Genomic DNA, 13,944 nt, shown 5'->3' on the forward strand with positions numbered 1-13,944 from the left:
TATCTTAGATGGCCACTCACAAGCTTTTAAGACCCCAGACGTTACTCACCAAAGTAAAACGTAGAACATTTTCTTTATAAACTATGTTATGCCAATTGAGCTAGATGTTCCCTGAGACCATGGTCCCTACAGCCCTCAGTCCAGCAATTGGTCCCTCAGGGAGTTTGGATGTGTCAAAAAAAAAAAAAAAAAAATTTTTTTTTTTTTTTTTTTATGGAGCTTGCATAACCTTGCTTTGGACAAGTTGTGCTAGCTTTCCCAGTATTGTTTACTGTCTTACCCTTCACCAAAATTACCTCTTAATCTATGATCTATTTAGTGTTTTTCAATCCCTACCGCACCCCTCCCTTGTAACCATCAAAGATTTTTTCTTTTTGTGTGTAAACGTCTTCATGAGTTTTTGTAGTAGTGGTCTCATACAATATTTGTCCTTTTGTGATTGACTTATTTCAGTCAGCATAATGCCCCCCATATTCATCTATGTTGTGAGGTACTTCGCAGATTCATCATTGTTCTTTATTGTTGCGTAGTACTTCATTGTGTGTATGTCCCATAGTTTGTTTATCCATTCATCTGTTGTTGAGCATCTAGGTTTTTTTCCGTTTTTGCTATTGTGAACAATGCCGTAATGAACATGGGTATGTATATACCTATTCTTGTGACAACTCTTATTTTTCTAGGATATATTCCTAGGAGTGGGATTGCTGGATCATACGGTATTTCTATTTCTAGCTTTCTAAGGAAGCACCATATCATTTTCCAAAATGGTTGTACTATTTTGCATTCCCACCAGCAGTACATCAGAGTTCCAATCTCCCTGCAGCCTCTCCAACATTTACTTTCTGTTTTGTACCGGTAATGCCAGAATGAGATGCTGTCTCATTGTGGTTTTGATTTGTATTTCTCCAACGGCTAGTGATCTTGAGCATTTTCTCATGTGTCTGTTGGCCACTTGAATGTCTTCTTTGGTGAAGTGTCTGTTCATCTCCTTTGCCCATTTTTTAAATGGATTATTTGTCTTTCTGTTGTAGAGTTGTTAGGTTTTTGCATAGATTTTAAAAATTAGAACTTTGTTGTATTTGTCATAGCCAATTTTTTTTTCCCAATCTGTAAGTTCTTTTCGTGCTCTTTTGGTGAAGTCTTTTGATGAGCATAAGTGCTTAATTTGTAGAAGATGCCAGTTATCTAGCTTATCTTCTGGAGTTTGTGTGTTGTTAGTTATGGTGTGTATTCTGTTAATGTCGTGTGTCAGGGCCTCTAATGCGAATCTTATTTTTTCTTCTATGATCATTATAGTTTTTGATTTTATACTTAGGTCTTTGATTTATTTGGATTAGCTTTTGTGTGTAGTGTGAGGTATGGGTCCTGTTTCATTTTTTTGCAGATGGACATCCAGTTTTGCTAGCACCATTTGTTAAAAATGCTGTCTTTTTCCCATTTGATGGACTTTAGGCTCTTGTCGAAAATCAAATGACCGTAGGTGTATGAATGTACTTCTGGGTTCTCAATTCTGTTCCATTGGTCTACGTATCTGTCATTGTACCAGTACCAGGCTGTTTTAACTACCACAGCTGTATAGTAGGTTCTGAGTTCAGGTAGTGTGAGTCCTCCTACTTTTTTCTTCTTCAATAGTGTTTTACTTATCTGGAGCCTCTTCTCTTTCCATATAAAGTTAATGACTAGTTTTTCCATCTCTTTAAAGAATGCTGTTGGTATTTGGATTGGGATTGCATTGTATTTGTAGATTGCTTTGGATAGAATTGACATTTTCACAATGTTTGGTCTACCTCTCCGTGAGCAAGGTAAGGCATTTCCATTTATGTAGGTCTCTTTTGGTTTCTTGCAGTAGTGTTTTGTAGTTTTCTTTGTATAGATCTTTTATATCCCTGGTTAGGTTTATTTCTAAGTATTTTATTTTTTTAGGGGCTATTGTTTTCCACATTTCCTTTTCCTCATTCTCTTTATCGGTGTGTAGGAATCCAACTGATTTTTTTACCTTGTATCCTGTTACTCTGCTGAATCTTTGTTTTAGTTCCACTAGTTTTCTCATGTAGTCTTTTGAGTTTTCTATATATAGTATCGTATCATCCACAAATAGGGACAGTTTTACTGCTTCATTACCAATTTGGATGCCTTTTGTTTCTTTTTCTTGTCTTATTGCTCTAGCTAGAACTTCCAGCACAATGTTAAGTAGGAGTGGTGATAAAGGGCATCCTTGTCTTGTTCCTGTTCTCAAGGGGAATGTTTTCAGTCTCTCTTCATTAAGAATGATGTTGGCTATTGGTTTTGTATAGATGTCCTTTGTTATGTTGAGGAATTTCCCTTCTATACCTATTTTATTGAGAGTTTTTATTAGGAATGGATGTTGGACTTTGTTGGATGCCTTTTCTGTGTCAATTGATGTGACCATGTGATTCTTTTATTTATAAGGTGGATTATGATGATTGATTTTCTAATGTTAAACCAACCTTTCATACCTGGTATGAATTTCACTTGGTCATCGTGTATTATTTTTTAGATATGATGCTGAATTCTATTGGCTAGAAATTTGTGGAGAGATATCTGTCTATAACTTTCTTTTTTTGTGGTGTCATTGCCTGGTTTTGGTATAGGGTTATGCTGGCTTCATAGAATGAATTTGGAAGTATCCCTTCCTTTTCTATGTCCTGAAATAGTTTGAGTAGTACTGTTGTAAGCACTTCTGTCAATGTTTGGTAGAATTCTCCAGTGAAGCCATCTGGACCAGGGCTTTTTATTGTTGGGAGTTTTTTTTTTTTCTTAATTACCTTTTCAATCTCTTCTCTTATGAGTCTGTTCAGATTTTCAACATCATTTTGTGTTAGTTTGGGTAGGTAGTGTGTTTCTAGAAATTTGTTAATTTCTTCTAGGGTTTCAAATTTGTTGGAGTATAGTTCTTCATAATACTCTGTTATGATCCTTTTTATTTCAGTTGGGTCTGTTGTAGTGTCCCCCATTTCATTTCTTATTTGGGTTATTTGAGTCCCCTCCTATTTTTCTTTCATCAGTTTGGCTGGTGGTTTGTCGATTTTGTTGATCCTTTCAAAGAACCAACTTTTGGTTTTGTTGATTCTTTCTATTGTTTTTTCTATTGTCTATTTCATTCATTTCTGCTCTGATCTTCATTATTTTCTTTCTTCTCGTGGCAGGGGCTTTCTTTTACTGTTCTCTTTCTGTTTGTTCCATTTGTGTAGCTAATGTTTTGATTTTGTCCCCTTTTTTCCCGATTAGACTCCAATTTTACTAAAAAAGGGAGGACATCAGTTTTTTATTTTTCTGGCTTTAACAAAGAGAAATGTATTCTCTCACAGTGTAGGAGGCTAGAAATCCAAATTCAGAATGCCAGCTTCAGGAGAAGGCTTTCTCTCTCTGTCTGCTCTGGAGGAAAGTCCTTATCATCAATCTTCCCCTGGACTAGGAGCTTCTCAGCACCCCAGTCCAAAGGATGTGCTCTCCTGGCTGTACTTTCTTGGTGGTATGAGGTCCCCAAGTCTCTCTGCTTGCCTCTATCTTTTATGTCTTGAAAGAGATTGGCTCAAGACACAATCCAATCTTATAGATTGAGTCCTCTTCATTAATGTAACTGCTGAAAGTCCCATCTCATCAACATCATAGAGATAGGTTTTACAACACATAGGAAAATCACATCAGATGACAAAATGGTGGGCAATCACATAATACTGGGAATCATGGCCTAGCCAAATAGATACACATATTTTTTGGGGACACCATTCAATCCATGACACTCCTCCAGTGATTGATCCCTCATTGTGACTTGTCTAAAGCAAGCAAGTCAGACAGTGTTCTGCTACAATCCATAAGGTTTTTAAAGACTTTTTAAAAATACTTAAAAAAAAATTTGTTGTTGTTGTTGGGAATATACACACATACACAGCAGAACATACACCAATTTGACAGTTTCTCCATGTTCAGTTCATGTACATTTCAGTGACATTGAATATATTCTTTGAGTTGTGCAACCATTAACGCCCTCCTTTTCGGAGTTGTTCCTTCCCCATTAACATAAACTCACTGCCCCCTAAGTTTCTTATCTAATCTTTGGAGTTGATGTTGCCATTTTGATCCCATATAGATCTTAAAAGAACTCAATGCTCAAGGCAGATATTCTTTACTAGTTAAGCTAAACTATTGTTTGGTTTTGAGAAGACTTCAGGGAATATTTTTGGTTTCAGGTTTAAAATGATCTCAGGGCAATAGTTTCAGGTTTCAAACAGCCTCCATGGCTCCAAACCTGAATTCTATGAGAATTTGAAATTCTCTTCTGTATCCGTAAGGTTTTTATTGGCTAGTTTTTGAAGTAGATTGCCAGATCTTTCTTCCTGTCCCTTTCTTTTTTGATGTGTGCATCTGTTGCTATAAATTGACCTCTGAGCACTGCCTTTGCTGTCTTCTAAAGGTTTTGGTATGATGCGTTTTCATTCTCATTTGATTCTAGGAATTTTTCCATTCCATCTTTGATTTCTTCTATTACCCAGTGGTTTTTAAGCAGATTGTTATGCTGTTTCCATGCACTGATTTTTTTCCTTGCTCTTCCTGTTGTTAATTTCTACTTTGATGGTGTTCTCATCAGAGAAGATACTTTGTGTTATCTCAGTAATTTGGATTTTGTTGAGGGTTGCTTTGTGGCCTAAGATATGGTCTATTCTGGAGAATAGCCTATGTGCATGGGAGAAGAATGTGTACTTTGCAGCTGTTGGGTGGAATGTTCTACATGTCGATGAGCTCAAGTTTGCTGACTGTGGCCTTTAGATCTTCTGTATCTTTGTCGAGTTTCTTTCCACATGTTCTGCCCTTTACCGAGTGGTGTGTTGAAATCTACTATTATTGTGGAGCTGTCACTTTCTCTTTTCAGTGCTGTTAGAGTTTGTTTTATGTGTTTTTGAGCCCTGTGATTGGGTCTGTAGATATTCATTATGGTTATGTCTTCACGCTAGATCATCTCTTTAATCGTTAGATAATGCCCTTCTTTGTCTTCTTTGGTGGATTTTGTTTTAGTCTTTTTTATCTGAGATTAGTATTGCCACTCCTGCTCTTTTTTTGGTAGCTGTTTGCTTTATAGATTTTCTTCCTTTGTTTGATTTTTAATAAATTTATGTCTTTGTTTCTAAGGTGCATCTCTTGTAGACAGCATATTGATGGGTCCTGTTTTTTTTTTTTTAAATCCTTTCTGTCACTCTATTTCTTTATGGGTGCATTTAAGTGACTTACGTTCAGTGCAATTATTGATAAATATGGGTTTATTGCTGTCATTTTGTAGTGCTATTTTTTTTTGTAGTGCTCACATTTTCTTTGTTCCTCTTACTCCCCCGTGCTGAATTCCTTTTGTTTGTGGATTTTTTCATTTCTTTTGTTTCTGAGGCTTTGTTTTTCGTCCTTATTTTGATGAGTAGGTTTGTTAACTTTCTTTGTGGTTACCTTGAAATTTACCTTTATTTTTCTAAGTTTGAACCATTCTTTTATTACTTGGTATTGCCTTGCCTTCCTCTCCATTGGAAAGGTCTATACCTACACCATTTATTCCCTTTTATTGTTCTGATGTTGTTGTCATTTACAGATTAACCTCTCTCTGGTTCCCTGTTGTAAGACTTTTAGTTTTGATTAGTCCTTGAGAGTTCATTATCTAGGTTGGTATCTGGCTGATGTGGTCTTTCATCCTAGATTCAGGCTGTCATTTGATATAGTTTGTTCTCAAACCAAAGGACACCCTTTAATAGTTCTTGTAATTTTGGTTTGGGTTTTACATATTCCCTTAATTTCTGTTTATCTGGAAATGTCCTAATTTCACCATCATATTTGAGCGTGAGTTTTGCAGGATATGTTATCCTTGGTTGGCAACTTTTTTCCTTCAAGGTTTCATATATGTCATCCCATTGCCTTCTTGCCTGCATGGTTTATGCCCAGTAATCAGAGTTTAGTCTTATTATTTCCCCTCTGTATGTGACTTTTCTTTTTTCTAGAGCTGCTTTCAGGATTTTTTCTTTGTCTTTGGTTTTAACAAGTATGATTATGATATATGCCTTGGTGATTTTCTTCTGGGGGATATCCTATACGGGGTTCATTGAGCTTCTTCGATGGTCAGCTTTTCATGTTTCATGATATTAGAGAAGTTTTCTGTCAGCAGTTCTTCAATGATCCTCTCTGTGTTTTCTGTTTTCCCACACCATTTTGGAATTCTGATCACTCATAACTTTTTGCTTTGATTGTACCCCACGTAATTCTCAGGGTTTCTTCATTTTTCCTCATTCTTTTCTCTGATTTTTCCTCAAACAAAATGTTCTGCAAGTATTTGTCTTCAATTTTGCTGCTCCTGTCTTCTATCATTTCACACCTGCTCCCTAGCCCTTTATGACGCTGTCCATTTCTGAAATCTTGTTGTTTATCTTTTGGATTTCTAATTGTTGCTTTTGTATGATTTCTCTTTGTGAATTTATTTTGACACATTCTTCCTGTATTCTTTTCTATGATTTTTTCTGCCTTTTCTATGATTTTGTCTATTCTTCCTCATTTTTGTCTGCTTTCTTCTTCACCTCTTGGATAGCTCTGAATATTAGAGATTTAAATTCCCTATCAGGAAGTTCCAGTACCTTTTCTTCTGCTGGAATGTCATCTGGTGTTTTATTTTGGACACCTACTGAAACCATTCTGTCCTATTTTTTAATACGTTCTGATATTGTCTGCCATCTTCAGGACATTCAGTAGTTATTTTTATCATTTATTGATTGTAGATTTGTTTGTTTCTTCTTGCTTTTTTGTTTTATTTGTTTATGTCAGAGCAGACGGTCTGAGTGTTCTTTGTTGTTTGCTCATCTGTGGGCATGATACTCCTCACCACCTTTTCCAATGGCAGGGCCAATTGCTCAGCTATGGTGCAGCAGGGAAGGTCCAGTGAAACAGGAGGTGCTGGAATGGGTTGTTTGTGCCATGTACTGGGGCCAACAGGGTAGGGCTGGGGTTCAGTGAAGGGCAGGTTCTGGTAGAGCATGCCTGTGCTGCTTGGGGGTACAATGTTCAGTGCACTGTGCAGATAGGCAGGAGGGAGGGGTGAGGTTGTGATGTATGGAGTATGTGGGTCTGGGAAAGAAGAGAAAGAGGAAAGAGAAACAGGACCACATCAAAAAAAAAAAAAGTGCTGAGGGAGCCTACCGTTGGAGTGATGAAGATCTGGGGAAGCCATGCTCCAGTGACTTTCTAGCCAGGTGGTGAAGCATAGCCCATCAAGAAGGGACAGATATGGCATACGCAGCTAGATGAGCGGAAGAAAGTAAAGGAAGAAAACCAAAAACCAAATCAAACCCAGTGCCGTTGAGTTGATTCCGACTCATAGCGACCCTATAGGACAGAGTAGAACTGCCCCATAGAGTTTCCAAGGAGTGCCTCGTGGATTCGAACTGCCGACCCTTTGGTTAGCAGCCATAGAATTTAACCATTACACCACCAGGGTTTCCAAAGGAAGAAAGGTAGTGAGAAATAAACTAGCTAAAAATAAGGGAGAGAGAAAGCCTGAGTTCACTGATGGGGACCTCCATTCCGTATCTCTCCTTACTGTCTGTTCTCTGTCGGTTTCTTATTCCACTTGGTGCTTGGTTGAGTTCTTTAGCTCTTCAGTTGATGCTTTGAGTTCCAGGATTTATGTTTGTCTCTGTTTTACTTAGTTTTTTGGGTCTTTGCTGTGGAGGAATGGCATGGTGCTCGTGTCTATAGTGCCTTGTTGGCTCCGCCCCCCTCAATTTCATGTTTTCTAATTAAAATCTTCTTAAAGAAGAAGGAAAGAAATTTTTTAGGTGCTTCCCACATTGCCCTTGTACAGTAGGAAAGTTCAGTTGTTTATGTTTATTTGCCCAAATTAGAAAAATGTATTGCATATTCTTGATTTTGAAGGAAAATACGGAATGACTAACTTTTGGGGAGAGAGGACAGAAGTAACAAGTTTTATTTGCTGAAGGAATATCTTCACTGTTACATAGTTTTTGAAACTTGTTTTTCAGACTCAGGTAGCATGGGGATGGAGCTCTGCCTTCACTTTCATTGGTCCTTGAACCTCTGCTCTCTTTTTGGCTTCAGAGACTTGTAATGTATTTTGCATCTTTCTTCTCAGTCTTCTTACATTCCTTGTCCACCTCTGTTTACTTTTTTTTATTTTCTTCAGTGTTCACTCTCGTATGTTTCCCTTTCAATATGTCCTCAATTTTGAATGTATCCGTTTTCATGGTTTCAGAGCTCAATTTTATGTCTACCAACAAATGATTTGTGCTCAACAACTAACCTAAAGCTTGGCAGTTCTAACCTATCCAGTGGTAGCATGGAAGAATGCCTGGCAATCTGCTTCCTGAAAGATTATACCCAAGAAAACTCTATGGAGCACAGTTCTACTCTGCCACACATGAGGTCAGCATGAGTCAGAATTGACTCAATGACAATGGATTTGTTTTGTTTTTCCACCCTGACATCTCTCATGAGTTCTAGGTCTATGTTTTTATATACCTGGTGGAATTTTCACCTCAGATTCAACCTGTCTGAAACTGAGCTCACCATCTTCCCTGCTCCATCCCTTGACTACATCCCTTGTATGAAAGTTGTTATCCTATGTACTCAGACTGCAGAGGGTTTTGCTAAGCTTTCTATTGACTTGGTGTTTGATTTAAATAAAAAAATTTTAAAGATAAAATCAAATTTTAATTCTTATTCTTCCTGGGTGAGTTTGAGTTCAAAAAATGTTATTTTGTTTTTTATTAATTCACTGTCTAAAAATTATTCAGTTGCTTTGCATTTTTATGAAAAATTTCAAAATATTTCAAAATACAGATTTTCTAAATATCTGAAGAATCTTTGAGGTTATTTAGTCAAATTATTCAGGTCCGATGCAGGGAAGAATGACATGAGTTTCCAGGCCTTAGTGAGACTTGTTTTCTACTAAATGCAATAAGGAAAGTATGGTTGTTAACTAATTACATATTTCACATCTCTTTCGGTGTATTCACCTCCATAAAAAATCCATGAAAAATTAAATCCTTAGACCCAGAAGAATAACATCTTCTGGGAATTATATATGGAGCGCAGTATTACGTTGGAGCACGTGGGGTCACCATGAGTCCAAATGGCAATGGTTTTGGGTTTTTGGTGGGTATTTTATCTGATTTAAGTATGTCAGTTTTATCCAAGCGAGGCATGTGCCTCCAGGCTTGTCACACCTTGTTTCCTGTGGGTATGGTAATCTGTCATATGGCCAGTGTCAAATAATTAGCCAAGTCCATTATTTGCAAGAACCAATCCATGACTAATGGCACAATAACTGGAATTTAGTTGCAAATTACCTTAGATTTAGCAAATCATGTGTAATGAACATACTAAAGAAATAAATGCTGTTCCATTTTCAGAATGACTTTATTATGTGATGAAAAGGAACTGAAAGGAATGTGTTCCTGTAACTTCTGGAAGTAAGGGAAGTGCACTTAGATATGGACATTAGTTTTGGTGAGGTGAAATTTCTGTCAGTAAACTAATAAAATTTGATTCATTTCTCTAGAAGACCATCTACAAATAGATCTATACAATAAGTACCTACTGGCTTATATGCCTATATTTCCTCATGGTCATTTGAAATGAGCCTATGGCGATAGTTTGAGGCTAATGTAATTATTTCTTTTTTCACTACAGGCAAGGCATAGTTCCTCTAGGGTTTCTGGAATGCCCTTTTATACTCTTTTTAGGAAACTAAAATTGCTTTATTAAATCTATATCCATAGGTAATGTTTCCTTTATTAGATCAAATAACACTCTCCATGGATCAATTTATCTCAGTCTTCATTTCTCTTAAAAGGAAGGATTTATAAATACCACAGGAGAAATTTTCACTTGGTTTGCACACCCCAATAGCTAAAATATGAATGTGAAAAAAGATGTCATTATGATTGTCATATAAATATGAAATGAATGCATGTCGAATATTTTATTTAACTTATTAATTAATGAAGGAACTAGAAAAGATGTTAAAACTGATGGGTACAAAAGAGAATCCAAAGAGCCAACAAATATATATGTCTATCAAAAAGGAAAAATTAAATTTGCTGAATAGATGTAAAACTGGCTTCTTCAACCGTGGAGGAGGGAAACCAATTGAACCTCCACTGGACAGAATTTATTTGCATGTCTATAGCCAAGAGTTATTTGCATCGTTATTACTTTCTTATGGGTTATAAAATAGCTCAAAGACAACGAAAGGCACAAACTCCATAGAATCAGATAACCCTGAGTGTATTCTAACAATTCGTTGTTTCTCATTGGAGACACCACATAATCTTTTGATCCATTTATTAGTCTTTTACAAGTTTTTTTTCCTACGGAGTGCCTTCTCGATTTTAATTCTTTTAATGGTTTTGGTAGAGGCAATACTCCTATTTGTATTCCAGAAAGATTTATGTTATCCCTGCCTAAGCCTAAATTTCCTTCCCTTTCCTCCAAAGTTCTGCTTAGGCAGCTCAGTCATAAATGTGTCATGGAGAAGAATGTATCTCTAAACTGGAAAATAATTCTGGAGAACATCTGAAAATCACCACATTTGGCTCATTTGGTAGAGCTGCTGTCTGAATGGAAGAAGACTGAAATGGCAGGAGGGGGGTGCTAGACATTTTTTGAAGCATTTCAAGAAAAATGATTTTGGGTCTTTGCTTGTTACATACTTTACAATTGTTAATAAAACTATCCTAAACTATAATAGGAAGCTTATTGATTATGTACTGTAAAACTGATAAAAATTGAAGACAGTCACATAGTTCAAACTTCTAAAACGGTTTTTTTTTTTAAATTGCTGCATTAAGGAATTAGTTTATTCTTATTTATTTATTTATTTACTAGATCATAAGCTCCATATTGGCAGGAACTCAATGTGTTTTGTTCACTGAGAGCCTTGCACAGAGTCTGAAGCATAGTATGCATGTGACATGTATTTATTCAAAAAATTTTTTAACTGCACGTTATTACCTAACCCTGAGCTAGGTGCTGGATATTAAAAGTAAATAAATACATTATAGTTGATCTATACTTTAGTGAAGCTCGTGATCTTTTATTGGGTCTTTTTCTAAAATAAATTTGTCACTGTTGATAGAATTACAGACAGTATGGCAGATTCACATGGGAATAGTTTGGGTGTTCCCTCAAATCTGATCCTGAAGGCAAATCTATGCTTATTTTGAACATATGGTTAATATTACCTCTAATGAGATCTCCTCAAGCAATGTTTTTCTTATCACCCAGATGGGGGTATTGAAGGTGGCCAAGATGTAGACCATTGGCTTCAATAATTGCTGTTCCACAGATTTGCCCAGGAACACTTTATCATGTTTCTGAGTATTACAATAGCTGTTGTGGATTGAATTTTGTCCCCCCAAAATATGTGTTGAAACCCTAACCCTTGTCCATTATAATATGACCCTGTTTGGGAACAGGGGCTTCTTTTGTTATGTTAATTAGGTCATCTCAGAGTATGGTGGGTCCTAATCCTAAATACTTCTCAGTTATAAAAAGAACGTAGTAGACCTAGAGACACACAGGAGGAAGAGAACACAGAGAATGGGGACAAATGTATCTATAAGCCCAGAAACTCCAAGGATTTGTTGGCAACTACTAGAAGCTGAGATAGACAAGGAAGGTCCTCCTTTTAGAATTATTTCCTGAATTTGAACTTCTAGCCTCCTGAGCTCTGAGAAAATAAATTCCTGTTCTTTAAAGCCACCCATTTGTGGTATTTCTGCCCCACCAGCACTAGGTAAGGCAGTAGGCTAAGAAGAACAACCACCACCACAAATTATGTGCCATAATCTGGGCTAAGCACTTTGTAATTGTTATCTCATTTAATCCTTATAGCCATCCAATAGCACAGCTGAAAGTTTAAAGATAATGATGACAATAGAGCTGGTGGGTGGTAGAGTTGGAACAGGAATTGAGGTCTGTCTGACTTCAAAGGCCATATGCTTCACACTAAACTATATTGTCTCAATATCTAGAACTGATACAATGATAGTAAGGCTGAGTCTGTGTTGAGTGTGGATAAAAGGGTGTGTGTGTGTGTGAGTATGAGTTTGTGTGTGTATGAGGTGTAGGGTGAGGTTCTCCCTGCGTTCACTCTACAATCAAGAAATAACGTGCATTATCCATTTTGGCTCAGCTTTACACTTGCCACCATCCAGGTTTCTGTACAATGAAAAATTACATAGTGACTCTGACAATTGAATCAATACTTCTATTAACTGCAACATGCAATTTGAAGGTTCAGAAGGTGATTGGATTCTGTTTTGTAGAATTATTATCCTCCATTGGCCATAGTGTATTCTGCCATAGACATGCTGAAGAGTTTTTGAAATGTGTCTAGACTCCATTGTGGTCATTTAGTCTTTCATATAATGGTACTTTGGCCCTTTCCCCCACCTCTGGCTCAAAGACTTCAAACATAGGTGCTGTCTGCCCATAATCAATCTTTTAAACCTTTGTATTTGCAAGACAGCTTGGCATTTTTCTTATTCTCACCTTTCAAAATTTCCAGTACTCTTAACATTTGATTTTTCTCAGAATTTTCTTCACATAAAATGCCCACATTGCTACTTCCTTTAGTCTTGCTTCCAATTTTGAACTCAGTGTGCTCCTCTGAAGTCATTTCCCTCCTTCTAATTAACCTGACTCCATTATACACACATTCCCTATTCTTAGCTTCATTGTATCATCTACGTAAATTGCTAAAGTTATTTCAGCTTTATCTCAGACCTTCTTTAACACCTACTCTTCAGAGGTCTTGGTTTCTTGCCATTATGCCTGATTAGTCTCACATCTTTTTTTTTTTTTTTCCTAGTAATGACCTGGCAAGAAAATAATTTTTTTTGTTACTTTCACTTAATTTAATTCCTTTCACGAATGGGCCGATATGCTCAGATCACAGTGCCTCTCTGAATTCTTTTGATTGTCTCTGTCTAATATTCTACTAGTGTGAAATGAAAGTTAGAAAAAAAATCTAATAAGTAGGAAGTTAAAATAAATGCTGAAAAGATTTATATATTTATTTCCTTTTTAGAAACAGACTTTACCCAATTTTCTCGGTCTAAGTTCTAAAAAGTACCTTCAGGGTAAAATATAATCACACAGATAACATGTTATACCAAAATAACTATTTTTTAAGACTTTTGACCAGTTATAACTCCAATAAAATATATGATGTATTTTGTTTTTGTTTTAACTTTTTATTATGGAAAATTTCAAACATATGCAAAAGGAGATTCATTAACTCCCTTGTAGCTGTTACTCAGTTTCAGCCATTGTGAAGTCATGGGCAATCTTGTTCTATCTACACGCCTGTTTCTTCCCAACCCCTGGATTGTTTTGAAACGAATTCCAGACATCGTATCATTTTATATAAATATTTCAGTATGTATCTGTAAATGATAAGAGCTTCTTTGGGGGTAAAAAATAAACCCTATAATACTATAACCACAACTAAAATTTTTCTTAAAATCAGCAAATAATAGTCAATGTTCTAGTTTATTTGATTCTCATTTTGTTTACGCCAATCATATTGTTCCATACTGGGTTGGTTGCTATATCATGTGAGTGTTTTTTTTATTATATGGTTTCTCCCTTTTCCTTTTTTTCACTTACAATTTATTTATTGGAGAAACAATGTCATGTGCTCTATAGAGCTTCTCACAGTCTGGATTTTCTTGAATTGTGTTCCTATGATGTGTTTAATACAGTTTAATACATTTCTTTGTCCTTTGTATTCTAAATTGATCACTACATCTATAGGCTTGATCAAATTCAGGAGGTACATAATGCCTGGTTGTCTCTTTTTTTGAGATGTTAGCAGTCATTGGTTTTCACAGCCTGAATCTGTTAATTCATAGTGGTTGCACCGTGATGATATTT

The 13,944-nt window shown here is 36.2% G+C and overlaps 1 long non-coding RNA gene across 1 annotated transcript in view; it reads left to right on the forward strand.

Moving 5' to 3' along the window:
• LOC126066511 (uncharacterized) overlaps positions 1 to 13,944 on the forward strand; it is a 195,829-nt gene that overhangs the window by 93,515 nt on the left and 88,370 nt on the right. The gene's annotated exons all lie outside the window — the stretch shown is intronic.

Source organism: Elephas maximus, chromosome 23, assembly GCF_024166365.1.
Source record: "Elephas maximus indicus isolate mEleMax1 chromosome 23, mEleMax1 primary haplotype, whole genome shotgun sequence".
NCBI lineage: Eukaryota > Metazoa > Chordata > Mammalia > Proboscidea > Elephantidae > Elephas > Elephas maximus.